Below are 25,206 nucleotides of genomic sequence, written 5' to 3'. Positions count from 1 at the left end.
TTACTTGCCTACCGGTGGGATGAGAGGAGTGATTCTGCGGGAAGAGGCAGAAAGATTGAGCTGCTTCTCTGCCATCTCGGGGGGAAACGTGGATTGTTAAGACCCAGCGTTTGTTCAGAATTAAAAGCCAAAGAGACCAATCAACCACCTGCTGAAGGCCCAGCGTCCACCAGTGGGGTCCTGTGACAAGAGACCAGGCTTCCTGTCATCTACACAAACAAATCTCTATTTCACCCTGGTTTATAGGGGCTAAGATATGACGCAACAGCTTTGCCACTTGACACCGAAGGGACAACTGGCCGGAAATATGACAAGATCCCATTTCACATCCAAAAAGCCTGAGCAAAAACGAACCATAAGGGCCCATCTTTCGTCATTTGGTTAAGTGCACTTAGTGGCTTGGGTGTGCCTTGGTTGATGCAGTCACACCGGGCATCAGAATGTGTCTACACACGCTTCTAAGCATAGAGCGGGGCTTCGCTGGTGTAAGGTGAAACGTGTCTTCAGGTTTTACATAGATAAATACATTTCTGTTACGTGGAACACAATTGTCATGATCCGGTCCGGCAGGGGTTGCTCCGGGTCCAGAGTTCGGACCGGAGTTTCGTGTTCGTCACGTTTAATGTTTCCCAATTGTGTTCACCTGTGAATGAGTGTATAAGGCTTCCTGTTTGTGTCTGTTTGCTGTCGGGTCATTGTTTGGTGATGTTTCCCTTGTCTTGTCTGCCATGTATTAAACTCCTGTCTCATGATGTCGTGCGTATGCTTCCTTCTTCCTCGCCATGTCCAGCCAATGTGACAAGAAATAATGACACACTAATAAAACTGTGTTCACACCTGGACTCAAAACTGACCATTTGTGATTAGCTCATCCAAAATGAATGCCAGGTCTGAAGTTTTCAAAATCACACTGAACACAGTTATGTAGACTGGTGGATACATGTACTGAATTATAGGCTACATCACATTCTTCTGGTGTCCCTCAAGGCTCAGTACTTGGCATTCTCCAGTTCTCCCATTACACCTAATCGACTTGTTTTCAGCCTTGCCAAATTCTCCCACTCCCCTGCTACGTTCCCTCCACTGGCTTCCTGTAGCCTGCATTAAATTTCAAATACTTATGCTTGCCTACAAAGCCACGGAAAGGTCAAAACCTTCCTAGCTCAGATCTCTCTGATCCTCCAGCACTGCTTGACTGGTACCACCACCATTAAATATCTTCAAACGCAAGTTAAAAATCATCCTGTTTAGAAAATATTTCTCTCTCTCTCTATATATATATATATCTATAAAAATAAATGTTTGAGTTCTGAGTTGGTCTGGGTTCTGAATCTTTGGGTCTTAGTGAATCAAATGAGAAATTATAATTATGCAATTATTTTAAAGCACTTATGTAAGTCGCTCTGAACATGTTATAAATGCCATTTCTTGTTTATTGGCTGGTCACAGGCATGGCCATAACAAATCTGGAGCCCTAGGCAAGATTTTAGGTGGTGCCCCAGAATGCAGCCAGAACACTGCTTTTTATGCCATCTGGGTGACACTTGATGGCAGGATTTTGTGATACATTTTTTTGTGATTGTTACGATCAAAAAAATGCCTGAATTTGAAGTCCTGAACTTTAGTCAAAAGTTGCGACAAAAGTTCCTGTGTTTTTTTTCTGGGTTTTCTGCTGAAACAAATGAGACTCTGTCAGGTTGATTTGCCTCGGCTGGTCACGCATGTCTGCAACCATGCTTTGCGGATAAAAAAGGTTTTTCAATTTAGTGACTACATTCGTTTGTGTTTCACCACAGTGTTGCATGTGGTACAAAATAGTGTAGCATGCCAGGTTGATGTCATCCAATTGGCACGCAGTGGCTCTATATAGTTCCTGAGAAGTGGATGCAGCGTTACCAGACATATGATAATTATCGTATTTGTAGTTATTTTATTGGCACAACAGCGTACCGATCTCTGTTGTCATCTGGCTGCACAGACATGCTTGGCTTGTTTATGTGCAGTTGTATCATGTAATCAATGCACAATGTAACACATTCTTGTCAAACACACGACCCACGGGCCACATCCGGACCAGCGTACAACTAGATTTGGAGATCATTTAATATAGATCTGTTATAATGGCCCAGCAATATGAAGCACTGATAATACACAAATTACAGATCCCATAAGGCAGTGCTTCAGTTGCCTTTTCGAAGGCAATCCATTCTGTAGGTAGAAGTTGCATTATGAAATATAATATGCACAGGCTATGATAATATGTGTTACTGAAGCAGATTTTCACAATGGATATTAGGTGTACTATAATTTTTCTCAAAATATGATACATTTTAGCTGCCGGTACCATACTTCCACATTAAGGATCTAGCAACACTGAGTGGATGTGAGGAGTCGCCGGGTGTTCTGCACCATGCAATTTGCCAGTAAAGGCTAATGTGAACAGCATAAAAATTTTATTTTAAAATTTTAGCAAAATATAGGAAGTGCTGCGATAAGTCAATCTTGACTAAATCAACCAAAAAAAATTGCGGTGCATACAAATTTCATACATCCCAGTGCATCCCAAAGTATGTAAGTACATATCAAAACACTCGAAATAGTGCATCCTGCTGATGAAATCACAGCAAAATGGTAGTAGCTGGTTCTTACTGGCCATACACAGCTGGTCAGACTTGCTGTTTAAAGTGGCCATGCTGTTCTTTTTTTTTTTTTTTTTTTTTTTTACAGTAGCAAGCTCTCAACAGAGGACACAGCCTCTTGTTAATTTTGCGAGCAGAGCGCAGCAGCCATCGTTTAATCCATCCAGGACAACTTTGACAACTGCGTGTTTGTCTTGATTCCACCACAGGGAAGCTGAATATCAGAGATACTGTAATTAAATCCCTTTCAGTCCCCTGTGATTAAATGCCCTGCATCCTCTGCACAGCAGGCAGCGATCACTTTTATTGTGTTCCTGGCAGACTGCTGCCTCAGTTCTGCTCTAAAGACAGACTGGGAAAGCCTTTCATCCCACAGGTCATAAGGGTTTACAACTCCTCTCCGTGACGCAGCGTTGAGACTGGCCACTGGATGCTGCCACCGAGCACCACGCAGCAAAATGTCTCTGCACCGTTAACCATCAAAAACCATGTCTAAAATCGGCAATGCATTATTAAGCGATGCATTTTAATAACTAAAGTGAAGTGATTGTCACATGTGATACACAGCAGCACAGCACACGGTGCACACAGTGAAATGTGTCCTCTGCATTTAACCCATCACCCTTTGTGAGCAGTGGGCAGCCATGACAGACGCCCAGGGAGCAGTGTGTGGGGACGGTGCTTTGCTCAGTGGCACCTCAGTGGCACCTTGGCAGATCGGGATTCGAACCAGCAACCTTCTGTTTACGGGGCCGCTTCCTTAACCACTAGGCCACCACTGCCACTTAGAAATAAGCACACAGCTCATGTTTGACTTTGATCAATTTTACTGGTAGAAGGAATTTATTTCCATTCATTAATTACATACAATGTACAAATTGATTGCCATTGTGATGCACAGCACACTGCGACACAACAAAATGTGTCCTCTGCTTTTATCCATCACCTTTGGTGAGCAGCAGGCAGCCATGACAGACGCACGGGGAGCAGCGTGTGGAGACGGTTCTTTGCTCAGTGGCTCAAAGGGTGGGGGTTCAGGCCACCTTCCGATTACAGATCCATTTCCTTACACACTAGGCCCCCACTGCCCCTAGTACTCCTTTTACTCCTTTTCTTCCCTCCTATTTTCATAGTTTTTATTGTCCTTAACCTGATCAGGTTCAGGACACATGCCATTCAGAGTGACACAATTTGGGGAGTTAGGATAACCTCTTCCCGCTATGTGCTGGGATAAATGACATTTTTCTTTCCATCGTCAAAATAGGACACACTTGTTCACTTACGCTGAGAACAACTCGGATGACAAATACAGAAGCGTCAAAGTCTCTGCAAAATGTGTTTAAGGGGAGAGGCACTAACGTTTTTTTTTTACTAAGCTGTTTGAATCCAACTAGCACTATGCAATAATGGAGGCCTGTCATTTTCTGCAAAGGGCAAGTCAAATAACGTTACTTGGGGGCATGCTTACTAATGTTCGACCTTTCCTAAAAGACGTAGAAGCCATTTAACTGCCTCCTCTATGGCGTGTCTAGTTTTTCCTTTTCCTTTGTTTGCAATAATTGCAACCTACAAATGATTCCCTGTTCCTTTTCATTGGGACACAGGCGCACACAAACAGCCTATTAATGTTCTTAGCAATCCACAATGCAGTCATTAGTTTTGGTTAGAGAATTCGTATATCGCTCATCTCTCTTTTGTGCGAAATAAAACGCAGTGCAGTGCTCTCCCCCGCCCCCCTTTCCATTTTCCTCTGATTCATCCCACTGCATGCCGATTGCCTAAATCTTTAATTTACCAATCAGTCTTTCTCTGAAGGAAGGGAATAAAAGACCCCCCTCTTCCTGCAAAGGAGAAGGAATTCAATTGCAAAGAATTGCTCATAAGGCGCAGACCAACAGCTGATAAACCAAACAATGTCAAATTTATAACCTTAGACATTATCGCAAATCAGGACAAATCACACCCTCAGTAGACCCTTTCATGTTGAAAAAGGGGGTGACAAATGTAGCAAACAGAATTCCTGAGAGACCCATACAATCAAATATATGGCTTCTCGCACTTAAAGGGCAAACAGCACGGTATATTCGCATTAGTGCTGGGCTTAGCATTGTCAGGGCATATCTGCACAAACTCTGCATCATACAGACAATGGGTGTTATAGCAATATATTCCTTTAACCAAGGCGGACCGGAAAACTGTCCTGGCCGGTTAGTGTTAGGAGGCGTTCTCTCTTCTTTCTGCTGTCTGCAGGTAACAGCTATATGTGTCATTGTCAGCTGAGCTTTGTGTTATCACTGTGTGCCCCTCCCTCTGCTTGCTGTTATTCCGGACGCACGCTCTCAGCTAGGGCGAAGAAAAGAGGGTTCCGAGGTACAGGAAAACCCCCTAAAATCGACTATGATTGGAATCAATGCACTGCACGCATGTAAACAGACACTCACATCTGCGCTTGTACATTTTGCTCCTTCCCTCTGTGGCTTCCATTACTTCATTGCCGGAGTCTGGCGGGCTGGTCCTCAGTTATCTGCCTATTCTGAATGGCGCAAAGAGGCCCGAAAGTGAAGGCCCTCACTTGTCTGGTTCACGCGCTCTCAACAAATAACTCCAGCTCCCACATGGGCCAAGTAGCCAGGCCTTGCGATCGAAAGCCAGGCAATCAGGCCGCTCTCTTTTGAAAACTCGCGATGTGCGGGCCAATGCCTTTGTTGCTGGGGAAACTGACTCCTTTTGAAGTGCTCTGATTGCACTGATCGGGGCTGCAGAAATGCTTCTGTGCCCACTCGCGAAACTGACAATAGCAGCCATGGCAGAGAAGAGAAGCCAAAGTCCGTGGTGTGCCTGCATATTTCATCTTACGTGCTACACTCAGAGGGAGTATTGAACAAAGCAAATCCTAAGTGTGTGGGGATGGTCCCACGATCAAGGGGACCTCGGGTTTGAACTGGCAACCCTCCAGATGCAGTCCGCAACTGTACCTGCTAGGCCATCATGGCCCCTATGTGTTTTATCACAGTGAAATGTACACAAGAACACAGTGCGTTTGGATTTGCTCTACCCTTTCGAAACCGATTCAACAGATGGAATGGATTGGGAACTGACACGCACCTTCAGGACCGGCTGCCAGTACCAGTTTCAAAATCCACACAGATCAGTGCATCTAGTATTTGATGGTATCTGGGCTAAGAACAAGTCTAGGGATCACAGCTTATGCATTTGGCCTTGATGAATCTTTGTTCGTCTTTGAGATTAATTTGGAGAAATTCCCTCACAGTGATCTTGTTGTCACAAGAATGAGACCACATAACACACTTGCTTCCTTCCAAAATCTGTGCATGTCCGGCCTCACCAGATTCAATTCAGTCAGGTCTGGTCCACTGATCATAATTAAGACTTGGCTGATAATTAGACTCTTCTGATAAGGAGTGGAATGCATCATCAGACATGCCCTTGGGATTCTGGAAAAGTCATTTATTGTCATGATCCGGTCCAGAAGGGTGTTTCATGTTAGTCCTGTGTAATGTTTCCTGATCGTGTTCACCTGTGTCTGATTGTGTAAAGCTGCCCTGTTCGTGTCTGTTCACCATCGGGTCATTGTTACATGTTTTTCAAGTGAAGTGATTGTCACATGTGATACACAGCAGCACAGCACACGGTGCACACAGTGAAATTTGTCCTCTGCATTTAACCCATCACCCTGAGTGAGCAGTGGGCAGCCATGACAGGCGCCCGGGGAGCAGTGTGGGGGGACGGTGCTTTGCTCAGTGGCACCTCAGTGGCACCTTGGCGGATCGGGATTCGAACCGGCAACCTTCTGATTACGGGGCCGCTTCCTTAACCGCTAGGCCACCACTGCCCCACCTGTTCACCTGTTACCGGATGTCTCCCCTGTCCTGTTCATCACAGATTAAACCCCTGTTTCGTAACGTTGTTCGAATGCGTCCTTCTTCATCGTCAAGTCTGCTTCGCCATGCCAAACGGCCGTGACATTTATGAAAGAAACCCGGTGTGAGTGTGAAAGTGACTGGTGTTAGTGCACCCCTGGGTGAGTCCCAGGATGACCACAAATGGTTATGGAATGTGAGTAGGTAAGTGAGTGATTGAAAAATTCTCAATGCTCTACAGAGTGGTTCTCCACCTAATGCTCTGGGATTGTGCAATGAGACTTCAAGTATCATTTTAAATAAATGTATAGAGTACTTATCACTTATCATGCTACTTAATTAAAATGAGGTAAATGTAAATTTATCTTAAATTTACATTTAAATGATGATAAAAATAATAAACTTTATCACAGCCTATAAATAAAATAATTTTCATTTTAAATACAAGATATGGTCAACGAAAAAGATATGCATACAAGTGAGAGTTAAGTGATTGTGATACACTGCAGCACAGTACATGGTGACACAATGAAATGTGTCCTCTACCTTTAACCATCACCCTTGGTGAGCAGTGGGCAGCCATGACAGACACCCAGGGAGCAGTGTGTGGGGACGGTACTTTGCTCAGTGGCACATTGGCAGATCGGCAACCTTCTGATTGCGGGGCTGCTTCCTTACCCGCTAGATCACCACAGTTCCAGAGCGCTCTGGAGCAGGTTTTCATCCAGGACGTCTCTGCAGCTAAAAAACATCACCGTGCTTCATTGTAGAGATGAAATTGGCCTGGTGATGAGTCAGGAGGATGCCTGGTTTGCACCAAATGTAACGCTTTCCAGATCATGTAAAATCAACTGTTTGGTGGTCAATTAATAGGATGCACTTGAGATCAATTTTGAACTTCATGGCAAAGGCTGTAAATTCGTATGTGCTTTCTCAGTTTTTTTATTTTTAATAAATTTGCCAAAACCATCAAGTAAACTTTTTTTATTACGTTATGGGGTAAAAAATAATTTTAATTAATATGGGAAAAACAACAAGAAATATAACATGACAAAATCTGGAAATAGTGGTGCTCTATGCAGATAAACTGTATCTTCCCAACCCTAATAACAACAGATATGACCAAACTACCAATAGCATGTGAATATAAGTCATAGAAATTATTATTTGCTTTGTAGTGGTAGAACAGCAATTTCACAGTGCATGGTTGAAGTGGAAAACAATGGTGATCTTCCTGGCAGAAAGTGATCTTCTGCCTGACGTGACATTTTTACCAGACTGTAAAAACGCTGTAAAATGACTGTAATATTTCAAGTGACATACGCAATCTAGTCCAGAGCAGAATTTTAAACAGCGGAAACATTACTAATTTGCATATGCTGTGACGGAACATCCTCGACGGATGATGAAATGCGAACGTGAAGCAAGACGTCTGCACCTCGGGGGACGGATAATATTAACACCCGCCGTGAGCACACGAAAATTCCACTGCGGAGGGCGTACCGGCCCAGATCGACCCACCGTGAACTGAGGATCTCTACCGTGCGGTGACCCCCCCAACCTGGAAGGATTGTTAATTACCAGCTCATCGTTCATCAACTCAGACTCTCCTTATTGTCAGCATCTCCCAAAAGGCTTCCTTGGCCAAGGGAACAGAGGAATGAAAAGCGAGGGGGTGGGGACAGGGCCAGAAAGACAGAGCCCTTCCCAACTGTCTGGGCTCCTGGTCAAAATCAATGGGAGGAATTGCCATGCAGACGGAGTTCTATCATTAGGGTTCCATAATTTCATCTTTAAAGAGGATAAAGAATCGGGGAGAAAGGCACAGCCCTGACACACACACACACACACACACAAACACACGGATTCACTCTCATTCTTTCTCTGCCTCCATCAGCCCAGACTCCCTGCTGCATAATTAACCTTGGTCGTGAGTGGCGTGACAACGAGCCGAGTGTATACTAGTCTGCACTCACATTTAGTGTTGGTGTTTGAGCGAACATTACACAGTGATACGGATCTGATCAATTTCTGCAACATGCTCCTCTTTCTTTTTTGGAATTTTCCTTTCAGGATCCCTTCTGTATAGCAAAATACCAAAAAATGCAGACAGAGCGGGGCAAAGGGGGGCAAACACCTTTGCATAAGAGTTTTGTTTCTTCATGCACAATTCACTGCAGTCATTCTGTCCATTAATGCAAGAACACAGACCAGGCACAACATTGGCAGCACAACAACATTTGGCAGCACAACAGTCTGTTGTTGTGCTGCCAAAACAGCTCTGACCAATTGAAGAATCATCATTTAATCATATCTAAAACCTTTGAAGGTGTTCTGTGTTATCTTGCACCGTCTAGCAGTGTCTAGCAGCACATTTCTTATTTGCAAAGTTGGGTCTCTATGAACCATAAATTTCTAGCAAATTCCACAGATGGCTGATTGGATCAGGATCTGGTGAAGTCAATGCCAAATTCACACTCACATGGCATTTGTCATGGAAAAACGTCAATGTGGGCACTTTTCTCTGGTCTGTAGCAACAAAGCCCAATTTGCCAAAAATTGAAATGAAAAAATGTTTTTTTTAGCAGCATTAAGGGATCAGTTTTTCACTTTAAACATGTATTCAAAAATGTATGATAATGCATTACTTGCTAACCACTCATCTACCATTTTTGTGTGTGAGTAATTTCTGAAACCCAGAAAATGTACCCAGAACTGTTTTTATGGACAAAGTTTAAAATACACATGGATGACTGACTGACTGCTCTCACACACTATAACCCTGTCAGAATGTTACACACAAAACTACAGTGCAAGAATTGTTGCCAGATATTGACTGTTTCAGTATCATAAGTATTTAACTGCTGGAGCTACCTACCTATTCCTGAAACCGGCCAATCTGGCAACACTGAGTGTGCGATCTCCTCTTCTCCCTTCCTCCCATGTTTCCCATTGTTTCCTTTGCTCAATTTCCTGGTGGGTTTTTGTCAAAATCACTCAAGTCCTTTGTCCTTTCTCGATTTTTCCTGCTTACAACACATCACTTTAAAGATCTTAATGATCACTTGGTGCCTAATATGTTACAGGAGCCTGTAATATTAATTACATTCCTCAATGACATGTAGTGTGAGTTCTTCATTATTACATATTCAAAACAGTAAAAATTTGACAAATTATAATACAACTGTGCAATAATACATCACATTACCATTAAAAAGTACAAAGTAATTTTTTTGAACACACTGGATATTAAATTCATTTGTCATTGCTTTAATTATTCTGGCCACGCTTAATAATATAAGTGAATAAATAATGCAAGTACAACAATGTGTGTGTGTTTTTGTTGTCGCAATTCTGCTACTCAAACTGAATTATAAGCACTCACTGTTGCTCTGCTGTCAAATTCCCCCGTGACAGGTTGCTGTAGCGCACAAAGCAACTGAAGCCCTTGGATGAGGATTTCAGGAGTTCAGCCACGTCCGGCTGCTGACTGATCCCAGCGTGGCATGACTGTGTGCCTGACCGCCTGTCTGACTTCAAGAGGCTCCGGGGCTCACCCCCTCCATCCCTCCTCCTTAGCTAAAGCCTGAAACCTGGCAGCGTTCGGTCTCGCTCTCTTTAAGGACGAGAGGTCCAGAGCTCCAACCTACGGTTTTCAATCGCCGCACGCTGATCCTTATTGTCCCTGGCAGATATAAGCTGGTGTCGCCGTACATGTTCTTACACCCACCCCCTGCCCCACACACACAATTCATGGGGTTTTACTGCTATCACTGCACACTGCTCTTCTGGCAGTACAGAAAAGGTCCACCACCACTGTCCTTCACTCACTGGTTCAGAAATATTCCAAAAAAAAAAAAAGAAAAATCCATAGATTACAACGATAATTTACAACCAAGATAATTAAAGGCCACTTAATGTTAGTTAACTGTAACCCCCAGTGAAGAGTGCAGCGTGCCACAATTTTCAGACCTTTAGTCGAGGGGCCGAACTGAAATTAAAACGGTACATCCACCCGTAATGAATCACCCGTGCCGTTCACCGAATTGACTAATTGAAAACCATTACATTTTTGACAGTGGCTGTTAAAATGGCTCCTTGCGTATTTATAGCGATAATTTGTGCCAGAGGGGCGCAGCAATGAAACATAGGGTAATTATTGTGGTGGGTGAGCTTGATGGAGAGCGGGTTGAGAGCAGGGAGCGTGGCGCGTTGTTGTTCGACAGCCGGGGCTGTACGGTTCATGTGCGCCAACTCTTCCAAATCTGGTCACACCGTGTCACGCAGCCTGCTAATCGTTTCGGCTGCGAAGGCAATATTAAAGAGGGGGCAATAAATAAATATTAAAGAGGTGGCAATAAATAAATGTGGTGAGCGAGAGAGCGGCCTGGTTTTGCTTGTGGGCAGCAGTTGAAATTTTTTACAATTATTGCACTGAGCAGGATTTACATGAATAAACCGATAAAACAAGAAAGAAAAAATCTTTAATGGCGTTTGCGCATGTGATGCATTGATGGGTTTAAATCATCCGGAACGAAGACAGCAGCAAGCACCAGAGCTGTCAAACATTGTGCCCAATTTATACTCTGTCTAGAAAAAACATCATCAAACATCATGGTGCAGCACTAGGGTTGGTAGAATTAAAATATAAAAACAGCAGAAGATTCCATAAGTATACTTTACCTATTGAGCAGATGTAGTGCGAGGGGCCCCACCCCCATGAAGAGGCATCCACGCAAAGAGAAGAGGATCCAGTAATAAAATGTGCCAGGATTGGGGGCACCTGGGGACGCACCTGGCCCCAATCCGGACTGGTGTTATAAGGCGCTACTGAGCCGCCCATCAGCAGCTGCGACGTTCTTTGTGGACCGATTTCCGTATGGGTATAGTTTTTCGGTTCTGGCAATCGCCACACGCCTGTTTCTGTTCCTTCCTTTTGTTTCCCCTGTTTTTGGCCCTCGCGCTGTCTCACTGTTACCAGCACGTCCCGCCTCTGCGCTTCCTTCCCCCCCTCAGCTCGCAGACGTGACACGGTGCTGATAGAATGTCGTCAGACTTTTAGACGTGACCAAGATTGATAATAACTAAAATGACAGCTTGTCTAGACTAAAAAAACTAGACAGGCCTCCAAAAACGACTACAGGCACAAGATCTATGGTGGATTGCTGTTATGATTTACCTGGTCTAACACATACTGCAAAAACATGCAAAATCAGGTTATTTTGAGGATGCAGGCGCATGGACGCAGGCACGGGGCAGTGGTGGCCTAGCGGTGATGGAAGCGGTTCGAATCCTGAACTATCATGGCTGCCCACTGCTCACATTTCATTGTCATCGTGAAACACAGCACACGGTGACACAATCACTTCACTTTCATGTGGTGAGAAATAATCAGAAATTTGGTAGACGGTGCAAATATGGAGGTGGAAATATTCGACCTAGTTTAGGGGTAAAATGGTACCGAACTGATGCATGGTCAAATACATCATAATTTCAGTTTTGCAATTCATTTTGAAATTGGTCCATAAATGTCCAGTGGCTTTCATTCGTTAGCGCTTACAGTTTAACAGGCTCTGGTACTCGCTGTTTGCACCTTCTTCTGTGGCCCCGGAACGTCACCGTCCTCCGAGCAAGTGGCCTCCACCGACTCGCAGCTCTTATACTGTTGTGACTGGAGCTGAGCTGGACGTGACGCAGAGAGAAGGACACAAACTATGAAGAAAAATATATGTTCAGACATGAAAGAATATGGAGGTCACGTGTTCCTTTCTGTTACTGTTCTGTTCAAAAGTAAAATAAAAGCTGAGCTCACGACAAGATGACCAATCCCAGGGTGGCATATAAGTACAGGCTGATAGCACCACCCCACCATATAATGCTGCTTGAACATCTGTTACAAACCGTAGTAAAATTGTATTTGAACAGACCTACCATGCCGCTTCAGACAAAACACAATAAAATAACCCATGCACTGTTCCGAAAACAAACCAAAACCACTTAGATCGCTCACTCGCTTAGTGCGCCTAAGTAGGAGAACCTGTTCCAACACGGAGAAAGCATGCAAACTCTGCAAACACAAGAACCGAGCCAGGATTTAAACTCACAACCATGTTGCCATTGTGCCACTTTCTGCTCCCATGCCATGATCTGTAAAAGCAAAATCTGCCTTTTTTTTTTATTAAACTGAAGTTTAAAATGCTATTTTCGAACCACATGGGAAATTGTTTCCATCTGCCATATTGTATATTTGCTGTTTCAGTTTGCCCAGTTTGAGGATTAATGGAAACATGACTGCTGATCCCCATGATTTCTATCAGCCTTATGCCCCTTTTTTTATAGGCCTCTCTTGTCTTTGGTTTGTCCTCTGTCTCTCTTACCAGCGAAGGTGTGACAATTTAAAAAATATAAAGAAGAATTTTAGACAGTAAAATTATACTCATGACAAGATAATCCTATACAGACAGTTGTAGACATTGCCACCACTTCTTTGGACCTGTTAGTCAGATGTCATTTAGATGTCACGGTCAGTGGGTTCAATCAAGGCCAAAATTGCACAGTGCATGCATCACGGTTGCAATGGTACAATATTCTCCTGTTTCGTCCTGACTTCCAGAATGTCTTGGGGCTATGTCAGTCATTCTCGCTATATTTCCAGTTCAAGGCCATGCGTGACCATAGCTGATCAGAGTAAATTGCGGTGATGATTACCTCTGATAGAGGTAAGTTTTATTTTCTTTAAATCAATCAAGTTTGAGTTCCTACTGGTTCTGCTACTCAATTTCAGCCAATAAAGCATGCTGCTTATTGCCATTATAGGAGATAAAAGGCCATTTTGATCATTCAATTTAACAAATTAGATTATAAAATAGATACTTTAAAAAGTATCTGATAAAAAAGCATATATTCCTTTAATCCCCAGGCTCCAAATAGGCAGCCATGCTAAAAGAAATTAAAATTATTTTTCCACAGGAAGTCCACAGGAAGTACAGTGGGGCAGAAGTGGCCTAGTGGGTAAGGAAGCGGACCCATATTCAGAAGGTAGCCGATTCGAATCCCCGAACCTCCAAGGTCCCACTGAGGTGCCAAAGCACTGTCCCCACACACTGCTCCCCAGGCACCTGTCATGGCTGCCCACTGATATTCAAAAGCAGAGGGCACATTTGGTTGTGTCACCGTGTGCTGTGCTGTATTTCACTTTTGTGACAGCAGTGTTTTTAAATCCTATTTGATGGGTCTTGCCACAGATTCCAGAGATTCACCCTTGTCCATGCCGGTCTCAACCTTTTTGACTTGACTGAGTCAATAACATCACAGGAGCTTCACATACCAGAAGTACAGCACACTTGAATCAGACTAGTAAGTGGGCTAACTAAATTATGACATTTTTTCTGTTTTTTTTTTGTTGTAGATGTCATGTGATTTGTCTGTTCAGTTATAGATCTATGTTGCTTGTGCAGTTAACTGAACGAGGCTTCCATTGTACTTCTTTTATAAATAGATCTATACTTCTTCTATGATTGATTAAATAAATCTTCACGTTCATTCTTCCATAAATAACATACAGTGACTCGGGACAAGTAATCCATAGGACTGTTCCAATATTTCTGACCTGAAAAAAAAATCTAGTTTGTCAGAAATATCAGATACACATTCAAGGATGTCACTATGTGTCCTTGGTGTCCTTTTAAGGAACCAGAATCCTATGAACACAAACACAAGTGGAACCATACAGATGCACACCTGCACAGTCTCTTGACTGTTGCATTATGTGTTCACTACGTCCCTGTCGTTTTTATTCATTTCTCACCTTGCTCTTGTTCCACAGGATTTTTTGGTAGGAAATGGTTTGCCCTCAGATTGATTTTGACTTTGTGTAGTGCCCCTGTTGAACTTGTTTACTAGTTTCTAGCTCTTGTCAGTCACAACTGTGTTACAGCTCTAAAACTCTTGTACCTGCTTTTCTGCTCTAACACATTTATGCACATTTGGATAGTATTGCATTACCCCCAGTGACTCTCAAAATAAAAAAAAACATCAATTTTCAACCAGTTCACAGACATGAATAATGTTTTAGACATGAATAAGGTGCATTAGAGGTGAGGTCGGCAATGTTCGCTGCTGTGGATCCTCTGGAGTGGTATTAAGCACAATATCGTAAAGTATAACACCGCCATTATAGCTGCAGCATAACACAGAATGCCCGCCAGGGAGTGCTTTGTTCCAACCTTGGTGGACCTTCGCAGATGGTTCCTTGCGCTACGCCACGTCAGGAACCTGGACACACAGCTGTGCTTAAGTGCTTGACCAGGCTGAAACACAGTCGGGGTATGCCGATGGGCTTTATTTGGCCATCTGTGCAGGTGATGGGCTATAGCTGCAGGACCACCAAGGGTTCTTTAAACACTTGTGAAATCTTTTGTCAGTGTAATTGCATTATTTAAAAAATCATGTTTTTCCAAAAAAGGAAAGTTTTTAGGTTGTGTTTGAAGTTCTGGAAGGCTCAGCTGTTCTCACATCTAGTGAAAGTTCGTTCCACCACCTAGGAAATGGTGGTACCAGTGAATGCAAGTGGAGGAAATGGATCAGCTGGACAAGAAAAAGAAGAAGAGTTGGGTGTCATCTGCAAAAGCAGTGATGAGGATATGAGGGATTTGGTGTAAAGGGAGAACAGGAGGGGGCCAAGTACTGTGCCCTGAGGCACACCAGTAGAGAGCTTACATGAAGCAGATGCTGTCCCTTTCCATGTCACCTGATAAGATTGGTGACATCTCCTCAAATGCCAGACCACTGACTCCAAAACTCCTAAAGATGGTTAGGAGAGTCTTGTGGTTGACTGTGTCAAATGCAGCTGAAATGTCCAGGAACATTAGAACTGATGACCGAGCAGCATGTAGTTTCTCTGAACTAGTTTAAGTCCAGAACGTTGTTCTGAGAATGGTTTGAGTAAGCTGATTCAACAGAATCTCAACTGGTTGGTCTCTCTGTGTCTCAAATAGAGCATCAGGATATGCTTACCTATTAACATGCACACCACAGCATGGTTTATAATATCTCAATGCTTTAATAATTGGCATTTTTTACTTTGTGTGGGCCATGGCTTCTAGATGGCTACAGTGTAGACAGTGTTTGCATTGAGAACAAGCAGTAGTACCAGAGCATGAAATGGAGGGAGACAGAGGAGAAACATGAAAGTGTTGGTGGGTAGTTTGTTCTTCCTGCTCAACTTACAGATAAAAAAGCAAGCGGTCTTTTCTTGTTTGTGTCTGTTTATTCCTGCAAATTCCTGTTTATTGCTACATTCTTGGTTCAGGGCCCAGTTGCAATATCTTACTTAGCTCTGGGAAAATATGTCCTGAAGTGTGGAAATGTGGATCAAGGATGGCTAATGGAGCAACCTTGAACAAGTCTTTGTTACATCAGCTCATTTTAAGATGTACTGTCACGTTCACAATAAGTGATGGACAAATGCTCACTGCCTGTATGATGAAACAAGGCTGTAACATCACAGCTAAAATGGCATGAAAATTTGTGTTTGCAACTGGATTCCACTCTGAGTGGGATGGGGGTGCAGGGTTTGAACCTTCTTCCTTGCCTCAAGGAGACCTGAGTCCACATTAGAAGAAAAAGAAATTGAATATTTCAGTTCTACTACAAGTAACCCCAGGGAGAAGCCAGGGGCTGAGAAACAGATCCTCAACAGTCTGTCGCATATACAATCATTGAAAAATGAGGCTGCAATGCAGAGACTTATGAAGGTTTCAAGGTGATGGTGACGTCCAAAATAATGGTGGCAGCCAAAAATGGTGAGTATGACAACCTTTCCCTATAAAAATTTACAATGTGTGCACCTCTGCCTATGGACATGTTGTTTCTGATATCTTATTGTAAATCTTTCATGAGTAGGGTTGTCGCAATCATGTCATTTTGTCTTTCAAATAATTGCAATGAATGATTAACTCATTGTTTTAGCATAAAATAAATAGCCCACAGATACACTTGAAACACGTAATTTGCATTGACCCTGTTAAAAATGGCAATAAAATAAGTATACGTTTTTAGATTTTAGTTTGGTTGTACAAAAAATGTTCGAGATCTTTACTTCATAACATTTGTTTCATTACTTTGCTCTCATGCACAGCAAATAAACATTAATATCTGGGATATTGTCAATAATTTGTGTGCATCGGGGAGCTGCTATCACAATGAACGAGACTCCTTGGACTTCCTGGAAAGTTGGGGTGTCTGTGTAACCACTGCCAATTATGCTCCATATATTTAGTCGCTCGGCTAAAAGCTTCGGCAGCAGCCAGTCGCCGGGATGGAGCTGCAGCTGTAATTGTCTTTCCAGATTCAGTGCAATGGGCGGGGTAATGGATCGGCAGGTGATTTTGTAGGTTTTTTTTGTGTTTCTACTGACATCCTTCTTCCACAAATTCGACAGACTGCTTCCTCCAAGTTATTGAGCGCTCCTTTTTCCGTTTGCCTTTGTCTGCCCACAGTACTTCAATTGTCTTTGACTAATATTTAATATTATTTGATGATCTGAAACATTTAAATGTGACTAATACGTAAAAAAACTAAGAAATCAGAGAGCATTTTTTTCCACATCCCTGTAAATGGGGGAGGGCCTGCAGACCTCCCTGCGGTTAGGTCCCCGGGGCGTTCTGGGGGGACGGCAGGATGCGTCCCAACGGTCACTCCCTGTGATATGGCGACTGAGATGCAGGAAGCAGTATCAGGGGCTGGATGGCCCAGACGGCTTCGACCTGCTTTGTCTGTGCAGGTCACCAGAGGGGCCAAACCAGAGGGCCCAGGTCCTCCGGTGCCAGGGAGGACCAGCAATGCCCACCATGCAGGAACCATGCAGCCCACCGGGGCGGCGTCCTTTGGGGGACCCTTTAATGTGGACACGTGCCTTACCTGAGTTGGTTGCTTTTGGTGCTTTTTAATGCTGAACATGATGCTGCAGAAGAATTTAGAGAGCTGGTCCCTCTTGCTCGCTTCCGTACATGTGCACACGTCACATTTTGCCACCTGAGCTCAGGAGGGTCCCTGCCCTCATCTTCCCCCTCTGCTGGAGGTCAGAGACGACTTCTGTTCACGGACGTTGAAGGACAGGTGCAGCGTGCAGAAGCAAATAAACCCTGTGGATTCTGTTTGATCTGAGGCGGGTGTCTTGTAGAATGCATGTTTTATTGTGCGCGCTCCGTGACTTTTCCTCTGTCATTCAGAATTCGACATTCACCATCGCACTTTCAAAAGCCTTTCCTTACTATTTTCATTGTTTTTGATCCATATATAACACTGTGCTTGAAAAAAGAAAAAAAAAACCACCCCTCATGTTATTTGGGTGGTTGTTTTCTCCCGTCGATCTGTTTCTGCTGTGAATTGAGAATACAGAGATGATGAACCAAGTGTTCTAACCAGCGGCAGCGGTGGCGGCAGCAACACAGCAGCGGCCCTTAAATCATTTATTGCCATTTTTGTGCCACTCTGCTGAGATAGCAGCGCTTATTTCCAATATCCCAACTGCAGCAAACACACCGTGTCAACGTTTCGCTCGGCCATTCTGACGTCGTAAACGCACGTCGCTCATGGGTGGCTCTCCGGAAGGCACTACTTGATTTTAAAAGAGGATATTGTCCAAAACAGATGTTTTTTTTTCCTGCTGTGCTGAGCCGCACTTCTCAGCAGGCAGGGCACGACACCAGCATCTCGCCGTGAACCTTTTACCAGTGCTGCCATTAGCTTTCTTGCCGTGCTACCAGCAGTGCCACCTTTTAAAAGTAGGCACAATTCTGAAAAAAAAAAAACTCAAGCCATGAGGGTGCACGTGTGTGCTGGGCAGCATTCAGCCCACAACAGTTACGGAAATGGCCTTGAGTGGGTAAGTGGCTGAATCGGCGTGTAAATGTCTCCCCTCTTTCATAATAATAAGAAGATCAGGGGCAGAACAACAGATTGGAATTTTCACTGATGTTCTAGGGTATGCACTGTATCATGTGGTGGTGAAGCTGAAGCTGAATACACAGCGTACTGAAATGCCACCGTTTTTCTTCCAGCTTGATGAAGTGGTTAACCTGTCAGCCTTCTTACATTTTCTCTTTGACCAGCGGAACAACATTCACTGCTCAGTACCCCGATGACACTGAGATAATGGTAATAACACACACCTCCCTATGAACCAGATGACCACCAAGGTAAACCCCACTAATTACCATTGAGTCCTTAATCCTGTCTCCTGGAGGGACTGTCCCTCGGACTACTGATTGTTAAGTAGCTCTGGATAAGGGCGCCCGATGAATGCCATAAATGTAAATGTACCAGCAACTCACAGGAACAGCTTCAAATGAAGATGAACATCTTTCAGAATCATGTAGGCAGCAGTGTCTCGATCACAACATCGACCCATAAAAGGAAACGGTCACTAATTTCCAGAGAATAAATACCAGGGTCCCCATGCTGGTATTTCAGTCAATAACAGATATTCCGGGTTGATTTGTTCAGATATCTTGGGACATGAAGAGATCACAGGCTCATGTTGAGAGCATTTTTCTACAAGTGTCCGCGAGGCTTCTTTTAGCTGAAGGGTTAGTAACAGACTACATTTACATTTACATTTACGGCATGTACAGGCCCATCAATCAGCTCTGACAGCTTTCATTGAATCCATAATCACCGAAAATGATCACATCCTTGTTCGGGTAATTAGCAAACATCCACTGTAACCTACTGAAATAAAACCATAAGACTGAGCAGTAAGATGGGACTGAAGCAGGAACCCCCTCAATTGCATCTACAACAGAGGAACTGAACAAATGGCAATACAAATACAAATCTCTGTTACCCCCAGGACAGAGATAATGGACTAAGAGAGACATGTAGAGCTTTTTATTTTATTGGACAAATTTTAATGCTAGTATTCTTTCTATTCATTTTAAAATGTTGGGGCAGTGTTGGCCTAGCGGTTAAGGAAGCAGCCCCGTAATCAGAAGGTTGCCGGTTCGAATCCCGATCCGCCGAGGTGCCACTGAGCAAAGCACCGTCCCCAAACACTGCTGCCTGGGCGCCTGTCATGGCTGCCCACTGCTCACTCAGGGTGATGGGTTAAAGGCAGAGAACAAATTTCACTGTGTGCACCGTGTGCTGTGCTGCTGTTTATCACAAGTGACAATGACTTCACTGTATTTTAAATACTTAATGTATTTAGTGCAGCTGGGATGTACCACTTGTGAAGCGATATGCCATTTGGATGCAAACTAAAAATTTAACTGAATTTGAATTGTGTTTAATGACAAATGGGTTCCTTTATATCAGTTTCTCCTAAATCTGTATTTATGTAAATTATGCTTATAGTTATAGTCTTGATGAGTGTATTAAATTAAACTTTAAATACTATAACATATAACAGATAATGGATTATTGAATATGTATAGCCTATAAATGTAATAAAATAAGCATATAGAGATGAACATATATGCCAAAAAATTCTATTTATTCAAAGGTTTTTTTCCAAATATAGACACAAATACAAATGGTTTTGGTTCATTAACAAATAAACATAAAAACACATCCATAATATCCCTACAGTTGCCTTTCTTGCCCATATCATGCCAATTAAATGCACCATGTCCCATGCACCAATTGTGACATTTTCTGCGAAACAACCTCAAGGTATGTGCCAATGTTGGGACCCTATATTTCTGTTTTTCATAGATTTCTCTATCTCTCACTCTCACTCGCTCTATATTTGCAATTAGTCGACTAATCAGATAATGTGTATATTGGACGTTTCCAAGTTGTACAATTTAGAGAAAATTTACAATTCACATATTATTTGAGCCCATTTACTCCTGCAATAATATTGTAGCTAAATCCAAATCCGAATTTCCTACTCAAAATCCTGGTCTGGATATTTTACTTTCAGATGCAGAAATGCCCATCCTGTTAATTGGCTGAAACTGAAATTGTTTGGTATTAATTACACTGTTGCCAAGGCTATATAAAGCTTTAAGACTGAGCCATATCTGTCTGTTTCTTGACGAAACATGAGAAATAAATCCTTGTTTTTCTTTTCTTTTCGCTGTATCAGTTGCCATTCTGTCTCTACACCTGACACCTCACTGCAGGTCATTGTTAAGTCTGGGGACATTTTTTGCTCAAGGGTTAGGAATAAAAATTTACCCTGGACATCTTGAATTATATATATTTAAGTCCATATATAAGTCCAATGTAGCTGGATTAGTGTGAACAAACAAAATGGTCGCACGCAACAGTTTAAATACAACAGACTGCTCCTGTATAATAAATGTAAAAAAATTCAGCCAACACAACACTTTTTTTTAAATGATCTCTTTCAGTTGATTAATTTCAGGTCTGTCATCTAATACATTTCAGTGATGTGCTTTTAATGGTACACCATCCGGCGATGGCTGCCATTCGTTTTGCATAGTGGCGGGGTCATGGGTGGCAGCTGAATGAAGGCTGAAGGCTTTTTGCTGCTTTTTGTATCCACTCCACTTCATATGCGTATAATTTGGTGTGAAAGGGCGCATTGAAAGTGACAGTCGAAAAGTAATACCGATGCCATTAATGTGCTTTTAACTGACAAAAGTGGTAACATTTCGTTGAAACGGTTTGTCACATGCAGAGGTTCTTGCTGGATGCGAATGAGAGGCGTCACAGTCTTGCAAAGCTCATCTGCTCAGCAGAGCTCCAGTGTGTTCCACTTAAAGGTATTATGGCGCGAGCAAAGCCATGTCTGAGCAGGTGTCTTTGAAGCTGCTTATGAAATGAAAAATTAAATTGAAATTAGTCAGGAACAACTACATCACGTCTTAGTCTTGAATGGGCTTCTAATGATGCGTGTCTGGAACTCTATGGCGGTTTGGAGGATCTGGTCCAAACTGCAGCGAGAGAACGATCCACTAATTGATTCTGCCACCACTGTCCCTATAAGAACCTCTCCTGACCCCTATGCGCATGGGATCACGTGTTGATTGTTTTACGGTTGACCCAGAAATGTTTTATACACCAAGTACAGATAAGGGGGCATTGGTGGCCTAGCGGTTAAGGAACCGAGGTGCCACTGAGCGAAGCACCGTCCCCACACACTGCTCCCCGGGCGCCTGTCATGGCTGCCCACTGCTCACAAATGGTGATTGGTTAAGTGCAGAGGACACATTTCACTGTGTGCATCGTGTGCTGTGCAGCTGTGTATCACAAGTGACAATCACTTCACTTCACAAATCACTGTCAATTTGGATTCTTATTGTTTTTACTTACATTTTCTTCAGGAACTAAACCTTTTGGATGTGATCAGTAGTTCAGAATATTTACACAGACATAAACCTATGAATAAACCTAATTTGAAACAATAGGTAGTCAAGGCATGTCAGTCATGTCAGTCTTCCTCTAAAAGAAACCTTCTATTTATCTCTGTAATTTCTCTGTGTCATTCACACATTTCTGTCTCTACATCCGGCACCTGACTGTCCTTTGCTGCCGACCGGATTCCTTCATTGGGCTGACGGGTGGTTCGTAACATCCCCATACTTGACCCGTTGAACGTAGTGCTCTATTTTACTGCTCTGATGCATAGCAGAAAGTGCAAAAAGCATTCGTCAGCGTGTCCTCATCCATTTACCTTTACGACAGTGCCAAGTGGGAATTGGTTGTCTGAACCCCCTTAATTATTCTGCTCTGTGTTTTGTCTGTAACATGAAATAAACCAGAATGGCACATCACCTCAAATTTAATTTGCAGGGGCACAGTTTGCTATAACTATGCAGTTAAGGCAACAAGGTAGCAGAATCTATGTCTCTCTCTTTCTCTCAGTCACTATGCATGCACCATGGACTCCTGTGACGGCATGCCTTATTTCACTATTCTACCGGCGCAAAACACATGCCAAATCATTTATTTTGTTGATGCCGGTGCCTCCAGAATTTAGATTAAGCACTGGCAGAAAGCGTAAAGTGAGGTTGAAAAAGGCGTTATTATTAATATTCTCTATATGAACCTGGCCTAGTGTCCTGTTATTGATTTTATTCATTTTGAAACCGCACCAGCCTCCGGTTATCAACGCTGCCAAAACTGTCCCTGTGAGGCAGGAACGGACACACACCACCAAACCGCTGATGGCATCCCTGTCCTCAGCGTGGTAAAACAGAGTCAGGACAGACGTCTCCTCAATTTGCAAAACCTCTGGTGGAAAGCGCAGGGTGACCAGACACACCTGATTCCTTCACCATACAAGTATTCCTGCCCCAGTGTTTCATAGTCTGAGTTGTGAACTCGCGTTTATGTTTGACCGTGTCCGAGTGACACCTGGCACAAAATTGCGGCTTTCCCACGAACCTCTGACTCTGAATGATGTGAGTACGTTTCGTTTTAGTCTGTTTCTAAAAATTGGTGGAACTATTCTGTGCCTGGATCTCCTCCCCTTCAGTGTCGTGACAATATTGCTAAATTGCTGCTTCAACTGTGTGTGTAGGTTTCTGCGCTATACAAGAAAAAGATTAATAAAACAAGGAAGAAACACAATGTTTAATGATGTCTGCACATGGACAGGGGTTTAAAACCATCCAATAGGAGGACTCATTGACTCTTTCTGCAGTCCTAAAGCTGTCTTTAATTGCATTAACTATTGCCCTACGGCCAAAGACACCAGCTTACAGCTAAAGATTTTTCTTGATAGCCATCGTGGCTACAGCATGCTCGGGGAGGGAACCCCTGAACACTGACGATGATGCGAAGGATGGAAAGCACATTTTAAAATGTGACATGTGATTTAGTCAAATCGGAAATAGTCAAGGTTTATAATCCATTCAAATGTTCCAGATAGCACCAAGAGAGACATAACCTTTTCTTCCTTTTATTCTCAGTCATCTCAGAACAGCATTAAATGTTGTCATCTGCGCTAGCTTAAAGGCCAGGATCTAGAGCCTGAAAGTGTTACAGACCATGTAGTGATGTAGAAACCCACACCCTATTAAATGAACAAGCATTGTACAACCCCAAATCAGGAAAAGTTGGGACAGAATGTTAAATTAAAATCAAACTGAAAACAGTACCATGAGTTGTACAAATAAACACATATTCTAATTTTGGTTCTTGGAACAGTTGGAACGTTAAAGCATTCACCACTTTGTAACGCAAGATGGTTGGGGACTGAAGTGTTTCAATTGAAATTTTGTCCCATTCTGGAAACAAGTCTTTAGGTGAGCAACAGTACACGGCTTTCTTTGTCGCAGTTTGTGCTCCAAAATGTGCCGCACATTCTCAATTGGAGACAAGTCGGCGAACCCGTCCCCTCTTCCTCCACAGCCGGGACCTTGTAATGTGTGCAGAGTGGGGTTTTGCATTGTCTTGTTGAAATATGCATGGGCGTACTTGGAAAGGTTGTCTTGGAGACAGCATATTGTGGCCTCTGTGTACTTTTCAGCATTGATGATGGAGTCGCAGAAGTGCAAGTTACCTTTGCCTCACACCATGACAGACTCGCTTTTTGGACTGGTTGCTGGTAACAGACTGGACGATCCTTTTCTTCTTTTGTCCAGAGCACACGGCATCCATTTCTCCCCCAAAATACCTTAAATACTGGTTCATATGACCACAGTACACGTTTCCACTGTGTGATGGACACTTTAGAAGTGGCTCAGTAGTTTTAACTGCCATTTGTGGAGGTAACTACATATTGTGGTACTTGACAAAGGTTTGCCCAGCACAGTAGTCCTGAGCTCATGTGGTGATATCGCTCATAGATGAATGATGATTCTTGATGCTGTGCTGCCTGAGGAATAGGAGATCATGGTTGCTCAGTTTAGGCTTGTGCCCTCGTCCTTTGCACACTTTCCAGATTAATTTAATCTTTTACCTTAATTATGCACTGTTGAAGGTGAAATATCCAAATCTCTTCTTATCTTTCTTTTAAGAACATTGTTTTTGAACGTTTCCTCAAGAACTGTTGACAAACTGGCAATCCTTGGCCCATCTTCGCTCCTAAACGACAAGACCTTTCTTGGATGATGCTTTTTGCACCAAATCGTAATTACAATCACATGTTGACATCAACTGTGTACAAACCACTTACAGCAACAGTCCCACAATGAGATTTCCCAGGATGCACCGTTCCTGTGTCTGTAGCTTTAAATGCTAATGAGGAGGAGAGCGGCCTATAGAAGTTGAGGGGGCATTCGTGGAAATGACGTAATCAGAACCGTTCACCAACCACGATGTTTAGCACAGAGAGGAAGCCGTGTCAGCGTTTTTCCAGAAGCTAGTGCTGAAGCTGGTTTATTTGAGGTTTTGAACACATTTCAAGAATAAGTGTAGACTCAGACAAGGTTTTCAAAAAACTTTTTTTAGTTTTTAATTCTACTATGGGTAGTCCATGCAAATGCCACTTTATCTTGATTTCTATACATTTTAAGTGCATTTAAATAACTGTGAATATTTACACATTACATTGCTTCTGGAGGTCTGCAGTTTTCCTTTTGAGCAAATTAAAAAACCAAAATTCTGGAGGCGTGCCAGGGCCATAATGCGTTTTAATGCCTCTCTCACATTACACAGGCTACATCTGTGTGGTGCCTCGACGAGAAGATGAAAATGAAGACCGCCAAATTGCTGAGGTGTAGATGGGAGTTGTTGATGTACTGATGTTTATTGCTTTTTCCACCCAT

The 25,206-nt window shown here is 43.0% G+C and overlaps 1 protein-coding gene across 3 annotated transcripts in view; it reads right to left on the bottom strand.

Annotated features, from left to right (window-relative positions):
* The window catches only part of tmem121ab (transmembrane protein 121Ab), a 56,833-nt gene that overhangs the window by 16,051 nt on the left and 15,576 nt on the right, over positions 1-25,206 (bottom strand). The window contains exon 1 of one of the 3 annotated variants that reach the window (XM_028953175.1): positions 12,081-12,121. The exons of the other annotated variants lie outside the window; for them this stretch is intronic. The gene's annotated coding sequence lies outside the window, so the exon portion shown is untranslated. Of the gene's footprint in view, positions 1-12,080; positions 12,122-25,206 lie in introns of those variants that run through there. 3 annotated transcript variants of the gene reach the window in all.

The sequence above is a fragment of the Denticeps clupeoides genome, chromosome 14, assembly GCF_900700375.1.
Source record: "Denticeps clupeoides chromosome 14, fDenClu1.1, whole genome shotgun sequence".
NCBI classification, from domain to species: Eukaryota; Metazoa; Chordata; class Actinopteri; order Clupeiformes; family Denticipitidae; genus Denticeps; species Denticeps clupeoides.
Note: the sequence above shows the minus strand (reverse complement) of the source record. Positions and strands in the feature narration are given on the sequence as shown.